Source organism: Suncus etruscus, chromosome 9 (genome assembly GCF_024139225.1).
Source record: "Suncus etruscus isolate mSunEtr1 chromosome 9, mSunEtr1.pri.cur, whole genome shotgun sequence".
Taxonomy (NCBI): domain Eukaryota; kingdom Metazoa; phylum Chordata; class Mammalia; order Eulipotyphla; family Soricidae; genus Suncus; species Suncus etruscus.
The window spans coordinates 47,463,882-47,484,580 of NC_064856.1; the positions used below are offsets into that span (position 1 = coordinate 47,463,882).

The 20,699-nt window shown below is 42.1% G+C and overlaps 2 pseudogenes; both read right to left on the reverse strand.

Moving 5' to 3' along the window:
- Nucleotides 1–8,499: 8,499 nt before the first annotated feature.
- LOC126018418 (RNA-binding protein 25-like) lies at nt 8,500–9,777 on the reverse strand (annotated as a pseudogene).
- A 214-nt stretch (nt 9,778–9,991) lies between these two features.
- Nucleotides 9,992–12,365, reverse strand: LOC126018287 (RNA-binding protein 25-like; annotated as a pseudogene).
- Between the last annotated feature and the right edge of the window lie 8,334 nt (nt 12,366–20,699).

The window sequence follows — 20,699 nt, forward strand, 5'->3', positions numbered from 1 at the left end:
GCCCCAGGGTTGTCCTTTCAGCATTGCTGGGGTTAGGGTAGTGACCCCTGGAAAAAGGCTGCATGATATCAAGAGAAGCCGGTTACCCCTGGGAAAACTGTGGGAGTCTGCACACTCAAGTCACAAAATTAAGTCTTGAGCCTCCAGAAAGGAGCTAAAAGGGCAGCAAGAGGCTCTCAGTGGGAGGCCCCCACCCCATTTGGAGTCTGGCCCCGTTGGGATTTGGGAATGTTTATTTTTGGGGGTGGGAAAGCAGAGGAGGATAAAATATCTCCGTGCGTCTGGATAAAACTATTTTGAGTCAGGCCAGCCGGGTGATGCTCATGGTGGTGAACACAGGCTGACCCAGGCTGGACCTTGATTTCTTCCCTCCCAGACCCAGATCCTGGCAGCTACTGGTCTGGTTTCCCCGCACAGTGACGTGATTCGTGATTCATACTGAGGAGGTCTGGGAGGGTCTCATGCAACACACCCACCCATGCTTCCTGAGTCTTTTCTCTCCCAAGGGAAACTGAGGCCTGTGCTGCCCCCTACTGGGAGTTTTGCTCAGAGGCACTCAGATCTTGGCTGTGAAGTTGCTGAGATCAGTAACAGAAGGGCCCCCTCAACCTGGTCAGCACCACATCCCAGACATGAAAGAACCTCTCAGAGCTCCTCCAAACCCATCAGGTTCCACACATCTAGTTGGGTCCTCTCAGCCATTCCACTCCAAGGCCATACTGGGGTTTTCTGAAAAGTTGGTTTGGCCCCAAATTCGTCTGTTTCTTTTCCTATCTCCTACAACCTCTAGGAAGAAGGCCCAGTAGGATCTCTCAACCTGTAAGTTTAGTGAGAGGGACAAGGCCTTAGGAGCCCCAAACTTCTCTTTCTTTGTGCACCGAATCCAGGACCTTGTGCATATCTCTGTCACTCAAGGGTACCTTTCCTGCTATTGCCTCAGTCACTTGGGGGTTCACTTCCTGCTACTGCCTCAATCACTCAGGGGTACAGCATAACTCCTGCATCCTCACCGCACCCACCCCTGTAACAGCTCCACATAACCCCAAAAGGGGAAGAGTCCAGAGTCCTCCACTCTCATCTTCACCTACCTGAAAGGTCCCAGTATCTGAATAAGGATGGGGCTGTCTCCTGAGAGGGGTTTAGGAGAATCTCCCCAACACTAGGTTGAGCAGGAACAAAAGGGGACAGAGGACTTCTTGAGCCTAAACCTAGAGAAAGAGAATGTACCCAGGGAGTAGTTCCAGGTGCTTCTGGATTGCTCCAGGGGCTGGGTCAGGGGTTGGAGGGCAAGAGCCATCACCAGGAAGCTTCATACCCCTCGAGTGTCTCCCACTGGTTAAGATACCCCAACCCTGCTAAATGGGATTCTATCCATTGACCAGACCCCAGCAAGTCCTAGCACAGGAGTGCTGAGAAGTAGTGATCCTGGAAGGACCCTCATTCTATAGCCAAGAGCATCATGCTCTGAGAGAAGACCCTCTCAATTCACACAGTGCATGAGGGTACCCTTCCTGGAGTCTTCCCTGCTGCCATCCAGTGCCATGTGGCACCTCCTGTGATCCCTTTGCAGGCATCCTCCTGCCTCCCTTCTTCCTGGGGGCTCAGAACAGAAGGGGCTGTGATGACAAAAGGGAAGGAGATAGGGGTATGTGAGCCTGAGTTAGGCAGACAAAGGCCTAGATTCCAGTCCTGGCTCTGCTCATTTTTCCAGTATAACCTGTGATCTTGGAGCCTCAGTTTCTCCTGAGACTGGCTGAGTTGGGGCTAGCGTGGTACAAACTCAACCATAGCTCTTTTCTTGTCACAGCTGGTGGGGGCCCTACTCTGTCATCTGCAGAGTCTGAGCCATACCCCTCAGCTCAGCTCTCCCTCCACCGGTTCTTTCAGCTCCCCACAGGCCGGGGGGCACTGGGCCCACAGCCAGCACCACATTCCTGGGCTGTGACTGGCAGCATATCTAAGGCCCAGGCTGGGGGCACCCAAAGGGTTCTGCTTGGCTGCAAGAGCCAGGCCTAGCTGACTGAGGTATTATGTGCATCTCTTCACTGATAGGGCTGCTGAGAGGACTCCAGAGCTGAGGGCAGAGTGAGGCTGGGACAAGGCCAGCAGTGAGCAGGTACCTGAAGGTAGAGGCAGGACGAAGCTGGGCTCAGGCAGATTGTCTGAGATGCAAGATGGGAAACCATCAGGCCAGAGTTACATGGATGCTAAACCAAACTCTGAAGTGTTATAGCTGTGTGACTGGGGCAAGTCTTCTACCCTCTCTGACTCCAAGTTTTATCTTACTGCAAGCAGTGAAACACAGCCTGGTTGGCACAGAGTAAGTACCATGTGGCCTGGATAAAACCAGAGCCTCATATGGCTCAGCCTTATGAGCCCTTGAGGAGCTGAGAGAGACAAAGGACACTACCTGGACAAATATTTGGAGTGCCTGGTACTCAGTTCTCTAAGAGAGAAAGTGACTAAAACATTCATTTAAGGCTGTCATCCTTCCTTGTCCACATTTATCTCCTCAAATGCCATTAGTCTCCTTCTCCCCAATACCTTCCTATGTAATAAGCAAGGCCACTGTCCAGAATGAACACTGGCATTTCAAACTGTGATTGGTCATGGATAATTAGTATAGGAGAGTTCATAGCTTCTCCAGGGTGTCAGAGCAATAGTACAGTAGTAGGGTAGGTAGGGTGCTTGCTTTGCATGCAGCCAACTCTGATCCCCTAAACCAGGAGTCCTCAAACTTTTTAAACAGGGGGCCAGTTCACTGTCCCTCAGACCACTGGAGGGTCTGACTATAGTAAAAACCAAACTTATGAACGAATTCTTATGCACACTGCATAGATCTTATTTTGCAATGAAGAAACAAAACAGATACAAATACTATATGTGGCCCGCGGGCCATAGTTTGAGGACCACTGCAACCTTGCAAGGAGAGATCTCAGAGTGGTAGAGATCAGGGCGTAGAGTCAGGGGTAAGCCCTGACAGGGGTAAGTCCAAAGCAAAATAAAACAAGAGCTTTTCTTTTTTTTTTAATGTTTCTCCATGAAGACTTAATACACAGATATAAGGAAATGATTATACTAGATATGCTTAGCATCTATATTCTTGTAGAACTACAATTTTTAAAAAGGTGAGAATTCTTAATATTTTTCTCTCTTCACATGTTCCGAGGCATCTCAAGGTCATGGTAACTGTAGCCCTCTTATTGTACAATGCATCTCTAACAAGAGCTTTTCTTTTTTTAAAATATTTATTTATTTATTTTGAATAAAATCTTTACTTAAGCACCATGATTACAAGCATGATTGTAGTTGGGTTTCAGTCATAAACAAAATGACTGAAACACAAGAGCTTTTATTAACTCAGCCCTTAACTAATCTCATCTTTCCCTTCCAAGTCTCCTTCCCTGTCATCTTTTACTTTGGGACTTGAGGATGGAGTGGAGGGTAGGCCAAAGGAAGCAGGTCTAAGAGCAGAAGGAGCAGAGGTGAAGGCAGCTGACTTTATTAAGAACACAGGAGGGGCCGGGAAGATGGCGCTAGAGGTAAGGTGTCTGCCTTGCAAGTGCTAGTGTAGGACGGACCGTGGTTCGATCCCCCGGTGTCCCACATGGTCCCCCCAAGCCAGGGACAATTTCTGAGCGCATAGCCAGGAGTAACCCCTGAGCATCAAAACGGGTGTGGCCCAAAAACCAAAAAAAAAAAAAACAAAAACAAAACAAAAAAAAAGAACACAGGAGGAAGATTTGGCTTCTGCCCAAGATCTTGAAAGATGGAAAGAACATTGGTTTCTTCCTCCCAAGAAAAAGAAAACCAAAACCAGGTAAGCTACGGATCACAACTGTTGTTTCCTCTTTCCCTATTTTTATTACTTCCCTTCCAAAGTTTCCACATTCCTCCACCATTAAATGTTTTTTAAATTTAATTATTGTTGTTTAGGTTCTATGTTTACACAAGTGTTGGCATATATAGTTTGAATATACACAGTTGCCACACCTTACCATATGGAGGGTGCCCATGCCCTCTACCGATGCCCTTGGGTTTCCTCCAGTCCATTTTTTCTCTCCACCTTTAACCTGGTGTTCTCCCCTAACCTGATGTTCTCTGGGCTTGTCAACTAATAGTTTATACCCTTGGTTATGCTGCCATTGGGAGGTGTAATGCCTATCAAGCATAGGATTTCCCTGGACACTTATATAAAGTGAGAGGGGAGAGGTGGCAGTCTCGAGAAGAACGTCTACCACTTCCCTTTCTCCTTATTTCAGTCACCTGGGAGTTTCCTGGGGGAAATTTAGCTCTAATGTGAGAGTCTGCACTGAACTTCTGAGGCCCTGAACAACAGACTTTGTTGATGTATTTAAGAGAATTAGTCAATGTACCTTTTTTTTTTTTTTGGTTTTTCGGGCCACACCCGTTTGATGCTCAGGGGTTATTCCTGGCTAAGCGCTCAGAAATTGCCCCTGGCTTGGGGGGACCATATGGGACGCCGGGGGATCGAACCGTGGTCCTTTCCTTGGCTAGCACTTGCAAGGCAGACACCTTGCCTCTAGCACCACCTCGCTGGCCCCTGTCAATGTACCTTTAAGGAATGATGATGCTCCCCTTGTGATGGCAGTTGGACTGGGACACACACCCCTGTAAATGACAACTGTTCTACTCTAAAAAGCAAAAAGCCTGACAGTTGGGGGGGGGGGGGCAGGGGTAAGATAAAGACCAGAGCAGAGCCTGTGGGGAAGCAACATTGGCAAGATGTTGCTCACTCCACTTCTATCCCCCTCTCTCCCTCTTTCTTAACCCAGAGCTACAGGTCTAAGCATATTGGCCTGGAGCTACAGGCCTCCTCCTCCTCCTTCTCTCAGCTCTCTGGTCAGTGATCTCTCTCTCCTAACTTAACCTCCACCCCACCCCCGCAAACTTCAGACTTCAGGAGATGTGCAGAAATAAATACAAATATGTTTCTAACTCTCTCTGTTTCTGGCCACTCTCTTTCTCTAGCCTCTCTCTTTCTCTAGCCCCCCCCCCTCACTCAGTGGTATGGTTCGCTATAGATTTCATGTCTCACCAGGCCCACAAAGCAGTTATCTAACCACATCTGGGTTCCACTGGTTCTCTCTGGAGTGGAAATGATCCCTGTGCCCCATTTCTCAGGGAGTCATGAAACCAGGCTAGAGTGAGGAATTGTTTGCAGGTAAAGTAAGTCCTAAACCTAACCCAGGGTTTCCAGGCCTATTGCCTTTCCTCACAGAGAATTTCAGGTAGAGATGAATGGTGAAGGAAGACACGTTTAATAGAAACATAAAAAAGCAGAAAAGAGGGGCCAGAGAGATAACACAGCAGTACAGAGCACAGTACATTTGCCTTGTACACAGCCGACCTGGATTCTATTCCCAGCATCCCATATGGTCCCCCTAGCCTGCCAGGAGTGATTTTTGAGTACATTTTGAGGGTAACATCTGAGTATGCTAGGTGTGGCCCCAAAACCAAACAAACAAAAAAAATAGAAAAGATAGAGCAGAGTGATAGTACTGCAGGAAGGTTCTTTACCTTGCACAAAGCCTACATGGATTCAATCTTATATTGTCCCCTGAGCCCTCCAGGAGTAATTCCTGAGTGCAGAACCAAAAGTAACTCCTAAGCACTACCAGGTGTGGCCCCAAACCAAAAAAATAGAGGGATAAGTGCTTAAGGTTGAAAAAAAAAATGCACATCTCCAGAATGAGAAAATGTGCCCTAAAGTAAAAAGTAAATATGGAGGGTGTAGGTAAATGCATCTGTTTTCCTTTTCTTAGTTTATATGTGATGTAACCAAACTGCTCCCCACAAAGTCCATTGCTAGGCTGGTTGTGAAGGAGGATGAGCTTGGGGTTTTTGATGGCTTTTTGATATTCCAGTATAGCTTTTGTTTCACAACTAGTGTATTTTTTCCCAGGGAAATGCAAACACATTCTGGGCTTAGAATTCTGTGAGGTGGTCTGGTGTCTTAAAGGCCTCCATGCATTTGGGCTGGTTCAGGTTACAGACAGTGTATTTCCCAATATCTGTTACCAGTCTCCCTCAACAATTCTTTGCCTGAACTCATTTCTTTTTCTATACACCACATATGAGATGAGTGAGATCATCTGGCATTTGTCCTTCTCCCTCTGGCTTGTTTCACTTAACATAACACCCTCTAATTCCATCCAAGTTGCAACAAATCCTATGATATCATCTCTTCTCGTGGATTCATAGTATTCCACTGTGTAAACATACCACAGCTTTTTTGTCCATTTATCTCTTGCTAAATATCTGGTGTGCTTCCCTATCTGGGCTATTGTACTGAGCGCTGCAATGAACATAGGTGAGATAACTTATCTTGAACTTATCAGAGATTAGAGGCCAAGCTTTGGAGAGTAGCCAAGTCTACGGAGTGACCCAGCACCTTCATGGAGAGATAAAAATCAGAGACTAACTGGCTAGTGACAGTTTAGGAGAAAGAGGCGCTAGTAATAATTATGTAAGCACATAAGAAGAAAATAACTGGGAGTGGAAAGAAGTGGAGAGAAGTGAAGCAACATCAGGACCGGGGTGGTACGTCTTGGACACTCTGGTGGTGGTGGTAGAACAGTAGCCAAGTTCACTATAACACAAATGCAAAAATCTATTGTGACCAACTTACTTCTGTGACAATGAAAGAAAATGAAAACAACCACTTGGTCATTGCAAACAGAGCCTTTGGGTGCTGGCTAGCTTGTGACTATAAAACCTCAGACTCGATGAGGGTTGTCCCTGACTTTCAGACTCTATTCCAGGTGCTGACATAAAGATTGGAAGAAAAGGTGAGACCACAGAGTGCCACCTCAGGGAGTACTAAAAGGCAGGAAGCTCAGAAGTCACCAGGAAAGCCTTCATCTCATAAGGAAAAAAAAATCCTTAGCAACTTGGGCAGAGGCAGTAAACTACATTGCCCCAAGAAGAGGCAACCCCAATGCTGACAAGAAAGCAGAAAGATTAAGGGATTGCAGAGATAGTGAGTAGGGAATTTGCATGCTGCAACCTGGCTTGATGTCTGGCATCCATCTGGTTTCCTATGCCCACCAGGAGTAATACTTGAGTACAGAATAAGGAGTAACCCCTAACCACCGCCAGGTGTGGCCTAGAAGCAAAATCAAACAGAGAGAGGATGGTGGAGGGCCAAAAACTATGCTGGACTCAGAGGTCTAAAATAGTACCTTCGGGCCAGAGAGATAGCATGGAGGTAGAACGTTTGCCTTGCATGCACAAGGACAGTGGTTCAAATCCCGGCATCCCATATGGTCCCCTGAGCCTGCCAGGAGCGATTTCTGAGCATAGAGCCAGGAGTAACCCCTGAGCGCTGCCAGGTGTGACCCAAAAACCAAAAACAATAACAACAACAACAACAACAACAAAAAAACAGTACCTTGAGAAGTCTTTGACTGATGGAAGTAGGCAGGAAACTCTACAGTATAAGACTGTGGAGAAGGCAGAGAAGGCAAAGCTGAGCCTGCTTGTCAGGGAATGGGCAGGAGCATCAAGAGTGAGGAGAGAGACAGAGAGTGACAGAAAGAGACAGAGAGAAAGAGAGATAAAGAGAGAGAGAGAGAGCCCTATATCAGAGACACAACAAACAGGGCCCATCTAGACTAAGGCTGGAACAAGACAGGGAGAAATTCTCCTTGGAGCCCTTCCAGCACCATCCACAGCTACACAAAGACACAGCAACTACCAAGAGCACAGGCATGACAAGAGCTGAGGAAGGGTTACTGAGAAATCCCCCCATCGTAGTTCCAATCCAAAGCATGAGATAATTCTATAGGAATGTGAAGTTGTAATACCTCAAAGATAGCCACAGAAACAGCAAAACTCCAAAGGCAGCTCCACTCCCACACTATAGACTAATGGCAAAATAGAAGGGGGACAAGCTTATTCCCGGGTGTGAATATGATTGAACTCAGTCTCCGCTGCTCTGCAACGATTAGTAAATATCTGCCAATAAACTAAATATTAATAATAATCATAAAAACTAAGCATTTAAAATATAATTACATTTAAAGTATTTTTCATTCAGATATGTTCACTATAACCAAAATGACATTCAAATCTACACTTATTAGAATGACTGAAAATTTTTTAAAACCAGAAATATACTAACTATTGATAATGATACAAAGTAATGAATGAATGAATGCTCATTCATTGCTGACAGAAGTGCAAGATGGTATAGTCAATTTAAAACTCAGTTTTTTTTTATTGGGGAGTCATTTTAATATTAACAAGAAGCAAATCAGCAGAACAAGATTATATCAGATAGTCTGTCTACAGTAGCTGTGGCTTATAAAACATACCAGTTATTTGTACCTGGTGAGTATAAAGAGAACCAAGGTAGGATCAGATGGCTTTACAACAAAGTATACAGGGCATCAACAAATTAGAAGACAAAAACAAATCATATTTTCTACATTAAAAAATGACAGATATCACAACTGCCTTTGAGGACAAAGAAAATTAAAAGTCCACTGAAGAATGGGAAGAAAGATTCTGAAAAGGAACAGTAAATGTAAAAAGTTTTACTTCAATTTTCTTGGCTTCTGTTTCATATATCAATCATCTCCATATTTTAACTATAAAAACTTCTGCTTCTTCATCAAGTATCATGGCAACATCATCTAAAATGCTCTTAGGTGAACTATGAGTCATAATCTTAGAACAACACACAAAATCTACTAACTTAACTTCTTCAGCTATGTATTCTATGATTTTTTATTAATCCCTGGCCATCAGTATAGAATCCACAATAGACCAATCCAGAGGATAAGTGAAGAGTTCAGATTTAGTTGTAGAGTTTTTTTTTTTTTTTTTTTTTTTTTGGATTTTGGGTCACACCCGACGGTGCTCAGGGGTTACTCCTGGCTGTCTGCTCAGAAATAGCTCCTGGCAGGCACGGGGGACCCTACGGGACACCGGGATTCGAACCAACCACCTTTGGTCCTGGATCGGCTGCTTGCAAGGCAAACGCCGCTGTGCTATCTCTCCGGGCCCAGTAGAGTTTTTTTTTTCAATGAAACTTTTAATGTGCGTGCGTTTTTCTTCAGTGTTTACAGTGCCTTTGGCAGCATTTTTATCATCTTCACCATAATCCAATGGGTCCAGTCTCCTTTTCTGGGGTACATCGTCACTGTCTTCATCTTCAAATTTGTTTAAGACATTATCTATAGGGAGTTTCTTTTTCTTCACAGAACTGGATTGCTATTGAAAGCACCAGTTTAAGACTCAGTCCTATTTTTGGCCTATGCTCCTCAGGTTGTTGCTGATCTGAATTTTTATGAGGAATAATAATACCACAAGGAGACTCATCCCCAGGAGTATTGGGGGTTGCATTGCCACTGGCAGAGGAAACAAATGGAGCAGAACTGATGAATATCAGAGTTGCTTTCAGACAGGGGTTTTTGCTCAGGCTCTTCTTCCTCTTCAACGAGTTCCTCTTGTTTTTCTTCTTTTTCTTGTTTTTCTTCTTCTTCCTCTGACTCTGGTTCTTGCTCTATTTGAGATTGTCTATGCCTTTTAGTCTCTTGTTCCATCCTCTGGAGTTCTCCATCTGATTTGGGGTGTCCTTCTGCCAGAAGGTACTGCCTAATTTCTTCCAGTTCTTCTTTCTCTTTTTTCTATCCCGTTCATTTGCTGTTTCCATTTCCCTTTCCCTATTAAGCAACCTTTTTTGAAGAGCACTGCCCCTGTATACTTGGGATCATCTCTACCATCATCATAATCTTCTAAGAATTCATTTAGTCAGGGCCCGGAGAGATAGCACAGCGGCGTTTGCCTTGCAAGCAGCCGATCCAGGACCAAAGGTGGTTGGTTCGAATCCCGGTGTCCCATATGGTCCCCTGTGCCTGCCAAGAGCTACTTCTGAGCAGACAGCCAGGAGTAACCCCTGAGCACCGCCGGGTGTGGCCCAAAAACCCAAAAAAAAAAAAAAAAAAAGAAAGAATTCATTTAGTCATTTACTTTCTTTTGCCATTTCTCTTCTTTGTTCTTCTCTTTCTGCTTCTTTCTCATATTCCCTTGTTTTCTTCCATTTTTTGATTTCCCAATTCTTTTTTTTTGGGGGGGGGGTCCCACACCCGGCGGTGCTCAGGACTTACTCCTGGCTGTCTGCTCAGAAATAGCTCCTGGAAGGCACGGGGGACCATATGGGACACTGGAATTCGAACCAACCACCTTTGGTCCTGGATCGGCTGCTTGCAAAGCAAATGCCGCTGGGTTATCTCTCCGGGCCCGATTTCCCAATTCTTAAGGAGCTCCTGATAGCAGCTTCTTTCTCTCATAGTTTCCTTTCAAGTTTCTTTGTTCATTATGCATCTTCTTCATCCTCTTCTGCAACCTCCTATGGGAGATCCCCCGACCCGCGAGGGTGTGGAAATGAAGGTTGCTAGTCATTCGCGGGTTTGCCCGAGCAGAACCGACCTGTAAAGAAAAAACTTGAGAAGTTAGTAAAAAGGGCCCTCAAGACAACGCATGCTGTTCAAAAAGGGATTTATTGTCGGGGGGGGGGGGGGGGAATCAGCTTTTAAGGGCTGAAATACGTCAGAGGGTGTTACAAGTTTTCCACCAATTACAACTGTGAGCACTCATTAGCATAAGCTGGGGGCAGGTAATAGGGAGGGGCAAAGAGGTAGACCTGAGCACATGTTTATACTAAGAGAGTTTATATAGAAAACACAAGATCCAAACAGAGTCCCACAAATTCCACTCAGCAAGCACAAATAAAACATCAGCTGTAATCCTAGTAACCTTTTGCTAACACAAAGACTCTATATTTTTCTTTCTGGCTGGATGTATTGAGCTGCTTTGAATTACTTTAGTATTTGTCTATTTCCTTTGTTCTCAAGGCATGGGCGCCTTTGGTCACGTGGGTGACCAGATTAGAATTACTGAGGTGTCCTATGTTCTAGGTTTCATTAGCTAGGCTCCCCACACTCTTCCCAGTCCCACTTCTTGTGTATTTCTCCCACTCTCGTTCTCGCTCTTTCTCGTTCTTTCATGTCCCCGTTCTCTCTCTCTCTCTCTCTCTCTCTCTCTCTCTCTCTCTCTCTCTCTCTCTCTCTCTCTCTCTCTCTCTCTCTCTCTCTCTCTCTCTCTCTCTCTCTCTCTCTCTCTCTCTCTCTCTCTCTCTCTCTCTCTCTCTCTCTCTCTCTCTCTCTCTCTCTCTTCCCTCTCTCTCAATCTCTTTCTTTTGTTGGGTCATGATCCCTATCTCGTTCTCGCTCCTGTTCCTTTTCCTTTTCTAGTTCCCTTTCCCTATCCTTTTCTCATTCCCTTTTATGCTCCCACCCTCTTTCTCAATTTCCAGTCTTTCTTTTTCCTTTTTGCCTTTCTCTTCCAGTTTCTTGTGCATGTATGAATTTGCTGATCTCTCGGGATATAAGGTCTCTTTTATCTTCTTCCACTTCTATAGTATTTATATTCTCCTTAGTGATGAGTGGATAAGGGATCAATGGGACCTCTTCTGGACTTTGATGTAGTTTCATTTGTTTATTTTTGCTTTTGTCTTCTCTGCCAATAGGGTCAAAGTGTTGAAGCTCTAATGTCAGTTTCTTTTCCTCTTTCTTTTCCTTCTTCCTCGGATGAGAATCTGACTCTTGTGAAGGGGCATTGTGCTCACTGGAATATTCACGTATTAAAACTACGGGGCTGGAGAGAGAGCATGGAGGTAAGGTGCTTGCCTTGCATGCAGAAGGACAGTGGTGCGAATCCCAGCATTCCACATGGTTCCCTGAGCCTGCCAGGAGCGATTTCTGAGCGTAGAACCAGGAGTAACCCCTGAGTGCTACCGGGTGTGACCCCAAAACAAAACAAAACAAAAAAACTTCAATGGCTCCTTTGATCATTTGATTTCTTCTTTTTGTTTCTTCATTTAAGGCTTGTTAATCATCATTTTTAGTAACAGTTTCTGGTCTGGCGTTCCCATTAGAAGCCTTCTTCTTTACTTTTCATTCATCCAACTGTGTTTCTGTTTTTGCATCAGCTTTAATAAGTAGCTTCTTCTCTCCAATCTGCAGGTCATGCAATAATCTAAGTGCACAGAGAGTAAACTCGGGCTCCTTATACTCACAGAATCCAAAGGCTTGAAGTCTTCCAGATACACCTGGCACTCTCTTCCAGCTCAAAACCAAGCCACATTCAGCAAGTAGCTCTCTTATAAACATGTCTGAGGCTTTCTCAGAAATGTTGCCAACAAAAACTGTAGTAGTTGGACCACAATTTTGGTCATTTTCTTTAGCCTTTAAACCTAATTGCTTTCCAACCATGAACACAGTGGGTACTAAAACAGCTGGAGCAGGGGCCACAATGCTCATTTGTACAGGAATCATTGGGGTCCCTAGAGGTATAGGTGGAGGAAAGACAGGAAACTGTGAGGGTGGATCCCTGGTGGGAGTGCTAGGATTCCCATAGGAGGATGATTCAAATGTAGGGGGAAAGACTACCACTAAGGAAACGGCACTATCTTAGCGGCCTTCTAAGCACCAGATTACGAGCCCAAGGTTTCTGCAACCTTCTCCCACAGACTGCAAACAGAGCTGTGCTGCTTAAAACTCAGTTTGATCATTTCATTTGTAATTGTGATAAACAGGAATCAACTTAAGTATGGAGGTGAAATACATATAATAATAATAATAATGTAACTATTAAGTAAGCCACTAGGAATAGATAACACAAGAAAATGGGAAAAATTTCATGTTCATGAACTGGAAGAATTATAATAGTCAGGATGACCAGTCTACTCAAAGCCTTATTATAACTTAATAAAATATCTATTAAAATATTTATATGATTTTTCAAGAGCATGAAATATGCTACAGGACTTTGTGTGGGATTATAAAACTTTCCAAATAGACAAAACAATCCTGAGATAAAGAGTAAAGATTCTTAAAATCCATACTATATAAAATTATAAACTTTAAACTACACTATAAATATTTAGTAATAAAAAAGTATTAGAATAAAAGTAGACTCTCAAATTAATGGAATATAATTGAGAGTCCAGAAATAAATCCTGAGGTATTTAACGTAGAGTTTAATCTATGACAAAGTAGCTAAAACTATCAAGAAAATGAATGTAGAAGGATCTCCTTCCTTCCTGGGAGCCGGGAGTCTGCCAGCATGGATTTCGGCAGACCTCCGTTGTGCCAAAGGCCTTTTTAACCAGGCCTAGGGTCTGGGTGCAGGACTTGGGTCACCCCAGCACCCCTCTACCTCCATCCTCCAGACTCCAGGGCTTCTCCTGGGCCACATGCCTGGGCAAGCCATCAAACTTAATAAACTCCCAAGCCGGCTCCAGAGGGAGGCTTAGGGTGCGGGCTTTGAACTTCCGGCCTCTCGGCTCGGGAAGGATCTCCTTCCTTCTTGGGAGCCGGGAGCCTATGTCAGCATGGATTTCGGCAGACCTCCATTGTGCCAAAGGCCTATTTTACACTTGGAGGAGCTTAACTGAGGGTGGCTGATAGTTGCTCGGTTGTACTAAGGCAGTCACTGGGAATTTCATACCAGTCTACATGTTTCAATATATATATATATCAATAGTACTCCTTATTCTTAAGGTATGTTTTTATGTATGCAGAATGTCCATTTTGTATTATGCTCTTTATCACACCCCTACAAAATTCACTTTTACTCTTTAACTCTCTCAACCAGATCCATCATTACCCCACATTTACCCTTTTTATCTTCAGCACTGCACCATCCAAAATCACAGACCAATGTGGTGCACTGGATTTAACACCCACCCAACTATTTCAAAAGCATAAAGCAGACAAGTATGCCCTTTGAATATTTTATATCTATTTTCTTTGACAGCTACATCTCTTACTAAATATTCTCTTATATAGTGAAGATTTCCCCTACTTTTTATCTTTTCTTCTCTTTGTGAAATGATCAATAAGGAATTTGGTGAAAGATTCCCACAGTTTATCACTTCTATATGAACTAAGTCACGGGGATTGTTGGACCTGTTCTTGCAGCCCCCATATGTACCAATAATGCCACGTAGCATTGTTTGCATAAGCACATTAAAATGGTGAAATTCTATACATACAAATAAGTTCTTATCTAATAGAGATGGGAACACACAAAACTTGTAGTGCAATTGGACCTTACACCCTGAACATTGACATAATGACTTGGCGCAGGCCTCAGAAGAATGGGCATTCTCAATTCACCCCTGAACTAGGGAAACTACCTACGAATCATCCAACATTGTCTATAACATCACCTGGAAGCAATCCTCTACCAGGGAAGACCCTACCGCTGCTCTGATATCAACCTACTCAAAAGAGACTTCCCTTAACACTGAGAAGACTTAAACAACAATAATGTCCTGCTTACTGGACAGGGCTCTCTGCATTGCCCTTTAATTGTGAGGTGAAACTAGAGGACACTCGACACCAGCCTGACTTCAATGTAGGATATGCAGATTCCAGGATCTTTTGCCAACAGAGACTGTTTGAAGAATAAAACTGTATTGGCACTACAGACAAGAACTTGGATTAGACAAACTATTTTGCTGGAGCCTAGAGCTGGTCTTATGCCAGGAAACTTCAGGGTTAGGGTCTCCTTGTATTTAGGCCAAAGCTTTCCCTTTCCATGTCACCCATATTTTGGTGGGCTTATGCAAACAATAATTGCCACTCTAACACCGTTTTTACTTTGCTCCTTTGACTCTAAACCTTAAATAAAAAAAACCTACTTAAACTTTTGAGGCTAACATAAACTAATATGCATATGCATGAAAATGTAAAAAAATACTATGCCTTCAATGTTTCAGGAGTTACACAAATATTAAGGCTTTAAATTGCTTTGTGTACCACTAAGAAATGCTATATTGTACATCTGGAGACTTAAGGGACAAAGTAATTGTACATGGGTTCTGTTTTATTTCTTCTTAATGTTCCTTGACTGTATGTTCAAAATTAAGGTGTCAGCAACGGGATTTCTTCTGAGAACTCTGCTTATTTGTGATTGTCCTTCCATGGTAACTTTACCTTGTCCTCTTCCTTTGCATCATTGTTCTCATAATTAAAAAAAAAATAACAAGCCAAAAAAAAAATAAGTGTAGGAGAAACTTTCTAACAAATGGAGTTGAAAAAATACATGTAAAGAAAATGAGACTGTATTTCAACTTCACACCACACACAGACATTAAAATGGATTAAAGACCTTTATGTTAGACTCGAATCCATATAATAAAATGAAGAAAGTATATTAGCTTGCTACATGAACTGACATTAGAGCTTCAACACTTTGACCCTATTGGCAGAGAAGACAAAAGCAAACATAAACAAATGGAACTACATTAAACTAAATAATTCTTTTGAAACTGTGACTACATTTTTTAAATGCACTCTGCCAAATGGGTGAAATATATATATATAAAGCACTCACAGAATGAACAATAGCAAAAGCAAATTACTCCATCAAAAAAATGGGGGAATGAATTGAAGAGATATTTTTCCAAATAAGACATACAGAGGGCAACAGACATATGAAAAAGTATGCGTCATTACCAATAATTGGGTGATAAAAATCAAAATGAGACATCACCTCACACAGTGAGGATGGCTGATATCAAAAAGTCCAGAAACAGAAACAAACCAAAAAATTGAGGCAAACAGAGTAGTAGCAGAGTCCTCTTTGTGACTCAGAAGAACCATTTCATACCCAGGTCAGTGTACTCCAAGGAGAGTGTGGCCTCCGAGTAAAGTGGAGCAACCACACATTTCTTCTAGTCAATGAGTCACACCACAATACATAATAAAAGCCATCAACATACTGCAACAGCCACAATTGGAGTCAACTAAAGCTCAGTACTTTAATTAGTAGTGTTCTTTCTAGATATGCATATGAATAAATCATGCTGAAGCTACTGTATGTGTAATGAGGTTGAATAAATAAACACATAGTGAATTTTGGGAGCCAGATTTCCTACTACTGGAAGGTGAAGTTAAAGATAACAAAGTAGGAAGGTTAGAATGAAAAGGGTGTTGGCGTTGAAGCAATAGCACAGCAGTAAGGCATTTACCTTGCATGTAGCTGACCAGGACGGACCTGGATTCAATTCCAAGCATCCCATATGGTCCCCTGAGCCTGGAGTACCAGGAATAACCCCTGAGTGTCATCGAGTGTGGCCCTGCCCCCCCCAAAAAAAAGAATGAGAAGTGTCTATCATAGAGGAGAGCAGAAGGAAAGGCTGGGGGGAGAGTGGGAAGCAAAATGGCAACATTGGTGACAGAAAATGTGCACTGAAGAGATGGGTGTTAGATATTGTATGACTGAAATTCAATCATGAAAGAATTTTGTAATCGTATCTCATGATGATTCAATTAAAATTTTATCTTGAAAGAATGAGCAGATAGCATTAACTTAGAGGCAAAGAGTCCAGGTTAGCTTCACACAGATACAAATGGTGATTATAACTGTTTTTACAGTTATGGGTTAGCATAAACACATAGCTTAGAAATTCATTAAACTTAGAAAGGAGTTATACATCTGAATCCAAGAAATTCAAAGAGTTTCAAGCAAAATAAATTTTAAACAGATGCATGCCAAGACACACTATAATAGTCTATCAAAGATAAAGGGAAATTATTAAAGCAGCAGGACAAGAGCAAATATTTATGTATAAAGGAAACTCTGGAAGACTGTGAGGCTATTTCTCCACAGAAACTACAGGTCAGCTGGAAGTGACATGATTTCTACAAAATTCTGAATGGATGAGCCCTTCAAGTATATTCTACACAGATAAGGTATCACTCGGATTTGGGGAGGAATAAGGAGTTTTTTAGACACACATAAATTAATCTTCACGGAACCATCTTTCCAAGAAATACATGAGGGAGTTCTTTGAAAAAAAAAAAAAGAAAGAAACATCATTCAGAAGTAGTAAGATACCTAAAAAACTAAAATGTGGGAGAGAAAAAGGACTAATATTAAGATATTTTAGAAAGAGTTCAAGATTTACTTGCTTTAGCGCTAGAGAGAGATAGTACAGCAAGTAGAGAACTTGCCTTGCATACACCCAACTCAGGCTCGATCCCCAGCACCCTAAATGATCCATGAAGCCTGCTAAGAGAAATCCCTGCATGCTGAGTAAGGAGTAAGACTCTGAGCACTGCCTAAAGACAAAATCAAAAGTATTTACTTGCCTTGTGACTTTAGGTATCAATCTAAAGACAAAAATACTTAGGAAAAATAATAAAAGGTAAATGGAACCTCACCACTCATAAGACATATCAAAGTACAGGAAAGAGAATAAGAGAAGTTCCAAAATGAAAGGCATACTAAACTAGTATTCCAAATATTCATATAGAAAAATTGACAATAAATTTCTTTATTTCAGCAATCCTGTTTAATGTAACTGATCTGCATATGCCAACCAAAAGGTATAGAGTGACAAGATAAAATCTGAAAACAAAATCCAACTTTCAGTTGTCTATAGAAGATATATTTACATTCCAAGTGAAAAGTTGAAAACAGATTTTTTTTTCTGGCTCATAAGAATGATGATTGGATGTTTATGCTTCTATGTGGTTTATGCCTTCCTTAAACATTGTCAATACTACAAGCCTCTGATGTAAAAAAATTACCCTTTGATGTGAAAATGAGGGGGAGGGACTGGGAAATAATCATATAGGCAAATTGTGGCCTAGAAAAGAAGCAGAGACAATAATGATATGTATAGAAAAGGCAACATGAAACAGAAAGGATATTAAGGGATCATTTATCAAGAGACCCCAGTGCTTATTAACATACATGTACAAAACAAGAGAGCATCAAAATACATACAGTAGTTACTAATGGAAGTGAAGAGAGATACTGACAGCCATGCAATAGTAGTTGAAGACTATAACACCCGCATCAATGGACAGATCAACTAGACAAAATCAACAAGGAAACACCAGCCTTAAACAATGTGTTGAGGACTGGCGCAATAGCACAGTGGGTTGGGTGTTTGCCTTGCATGCAGCTGACCATGTTGGATCCCTGGCATCCCATAGGTCCCCCTAGCATCACCAGGAGTAATTTCTTAGTGCAGAGGCAGGAGTAGCCCATGAGCACCACCAGGTGTGGCCTCAAAACAAAAACAAAAACAAAAACAAAAACAAAAAGCCACAATGAATTGAACCAGTGGGTTTATCATTTACAGGAATCTCAACTCCCTAATGCTGAAAACGCATTATTCTCTGATGCATATGAACATTCTCCAGAACAGATGTTGGTATACACACAATAAGTCAATAATTCCTGAAAAATGGAAATCTTTATCAGTTATCTTTACAGATCACAGCGCTGTAAAACTAAAAAAATGGAAAAACATTAAATATGGAAACTAAATAACATGCTATTGAATTGGTCAATTAATTAAATTATTTATTTATTTATTTATTTTATTTTTGAACCACAGATGGTGAGTCAGGGATTACTCCCGGCTATGTGCTCCGAAATTGATCCTGGCTTGGGGGACCATATGGGATGCTGGGATTCGAACCAACATCAGCGCTGGATCAGCCATTTGCAAGGCAAACACCCTACCACTGTGCTATCTCTCTGCCCCCTTTTTTTAGTATAATATTTTTATAAAGGTCAAAATAAAACTAAACAAGATTTTATTGCAAAAACAGTTTCATACTCATTTTATTCTCGAGAGTGTGGACCAAAAACAAAAACAGGGAACTTAGTAATGGATACTGGAGAGAAAATAAAGGGATAAGTACATACCTTCTATGCAACCAATCCCGTTTCATTCATTGGCACTACATATGGGCCCCTGAGCACCGCCAGGAGTTATCCCTAAGCATAAAACCAAATGTAATCCCTGAGCACAGCTAAGTGTGGCCCCAAATAAAAAACAAATAAATGAAAAAGTAAGCAATGTGTGGAAAGTTTTGTCATTTTCAGGGTGTTCTTTTTCTGTCTGTTTCCCTTCTCTTTTCTTTTTTTTTTTTTAATATTTTTTATTTCATCATAGTTGGGTTACAGTCACAAACAGAACACCCTCCTTCACCAGTGTAACATCCTCCCCTCCCTGCTTAACCCCTTTTCTCTTCTCAGGGCTCCAGATGAGACAATTTGAAGTTGTCTTACAAATAAATGATGGCTTGTTTATTACATTTTTATCTTCTTCTTTTTTTTTTTTTTTGGTTTTTTTTGGTCACACCCATTTGATGCTCAGGGGTTATTCCTGGCTAAGCACTCAGAAATCGCCCCTGGCTTGGGGGGACCATATGGGACGCCGGGAGATCGAACCGCGGTCCTTCCTTGGCTAGCGCTTGCAAGGCAGACACTTACCTCTAGCGCCACCTCACTGGCCCCACATTTTTATCTTCTTACTCTTTTTCATATTGGATAACTCCCATTATGATCAGTAAGTGCAAGTTTTCTACTGAAAAGTCTAATCTGCTGTTAATACCACTAGATATTGATCAATAATAGGTGATAGCTCAGATATTATAGCTTTTGTCTAAAATTCAATTTGGGTCTTCTAAGCTACTTTTTAATATCTCCATTTTACCTTTTGAATACTTACAAAAATGCAGTTATAACATATGTTTAAGATTCTTTCTGATATCTGTGAATCCTACTTTTAGAAACACCAGTTTTCTTAGCTGTAAGGAAAGAGAAGTCTTGTCTTTGACAACATGATGCAACTGGTATCATAATAAGCTAAATAAGTCAGAAGGAGAAAGACACATAACAAATCATCTCACTAATATGTGGCATATAAAGAACTAAAGTGAAGGAATGGATGATGCCCAATGAAAATAAATCCTCATTCTGCCCCGTGGTTGCCAAGGACCAGAGTAGAGTGGGCTGACAGGGCCCAGTGGTGGATGATGCTGACATTCAGGTAGTAGATGTGTTATAGTAACATTGTTCCCCTTCAAACATAAATGTATACTCTTATAAGCCAATGTTACCTCAGTAAAATTAAACTTTAGAAAAAGAGTAAGTCTTTAAACAATAATTATTTTAAGAATAATTACTTCATAAGATATAATCTTAAGCTTGTTAATTTTAGTTTATTTTGAACAATTTATTTTTTCTGTGCTGGAAATTGAACCCAGAACTTTACATGTGCAGGCAAGGTGACTGCAGTCACATCCCAGTAATTCTACCTCTTTTGTATGAGACTTTTCTCTTTAATTTTGTTTGTATTTTGGTTTGGGGGCTGGACCCAGGGGTGCCCATAGCTTATTTATTGCTCTGCACTCAGGGATTACTCATGGCAGGCTAGGGAGCTATATGGTTGTTGGGGACCAAACCCAGATCAACCATGTAAAAGGTTGAGTGCCTTACCAGCTTACTATCACTCCAGCCCCAGGAAGGAATTGTCTTAATGTGGAGAACCTGAGACAAAGAATTATGTGCAGTCATTAATTTATGTGTCCAGGAAGGGCCAGAGTGACAGTACAACAGGTAGGGCACTTGCATTAAGTTGACCTGAGTTCATTCCCTGGCACTGCATAGGATTGATTCCCCAAGCACCATCAGTAGGCTGAGGGCAGAGTCAAGAGAAATCCCCGAGTATCACCAGGTGTGACCCAAAAACAAACTAACCAAAAACTCAGGAAATAGTTATTGTTCAGAAGGGGAAGCTAGGCAGCAAGTAAAGGCAATTTCCCATTGTAGGCCATTGGGTTTCCTGTGGACTG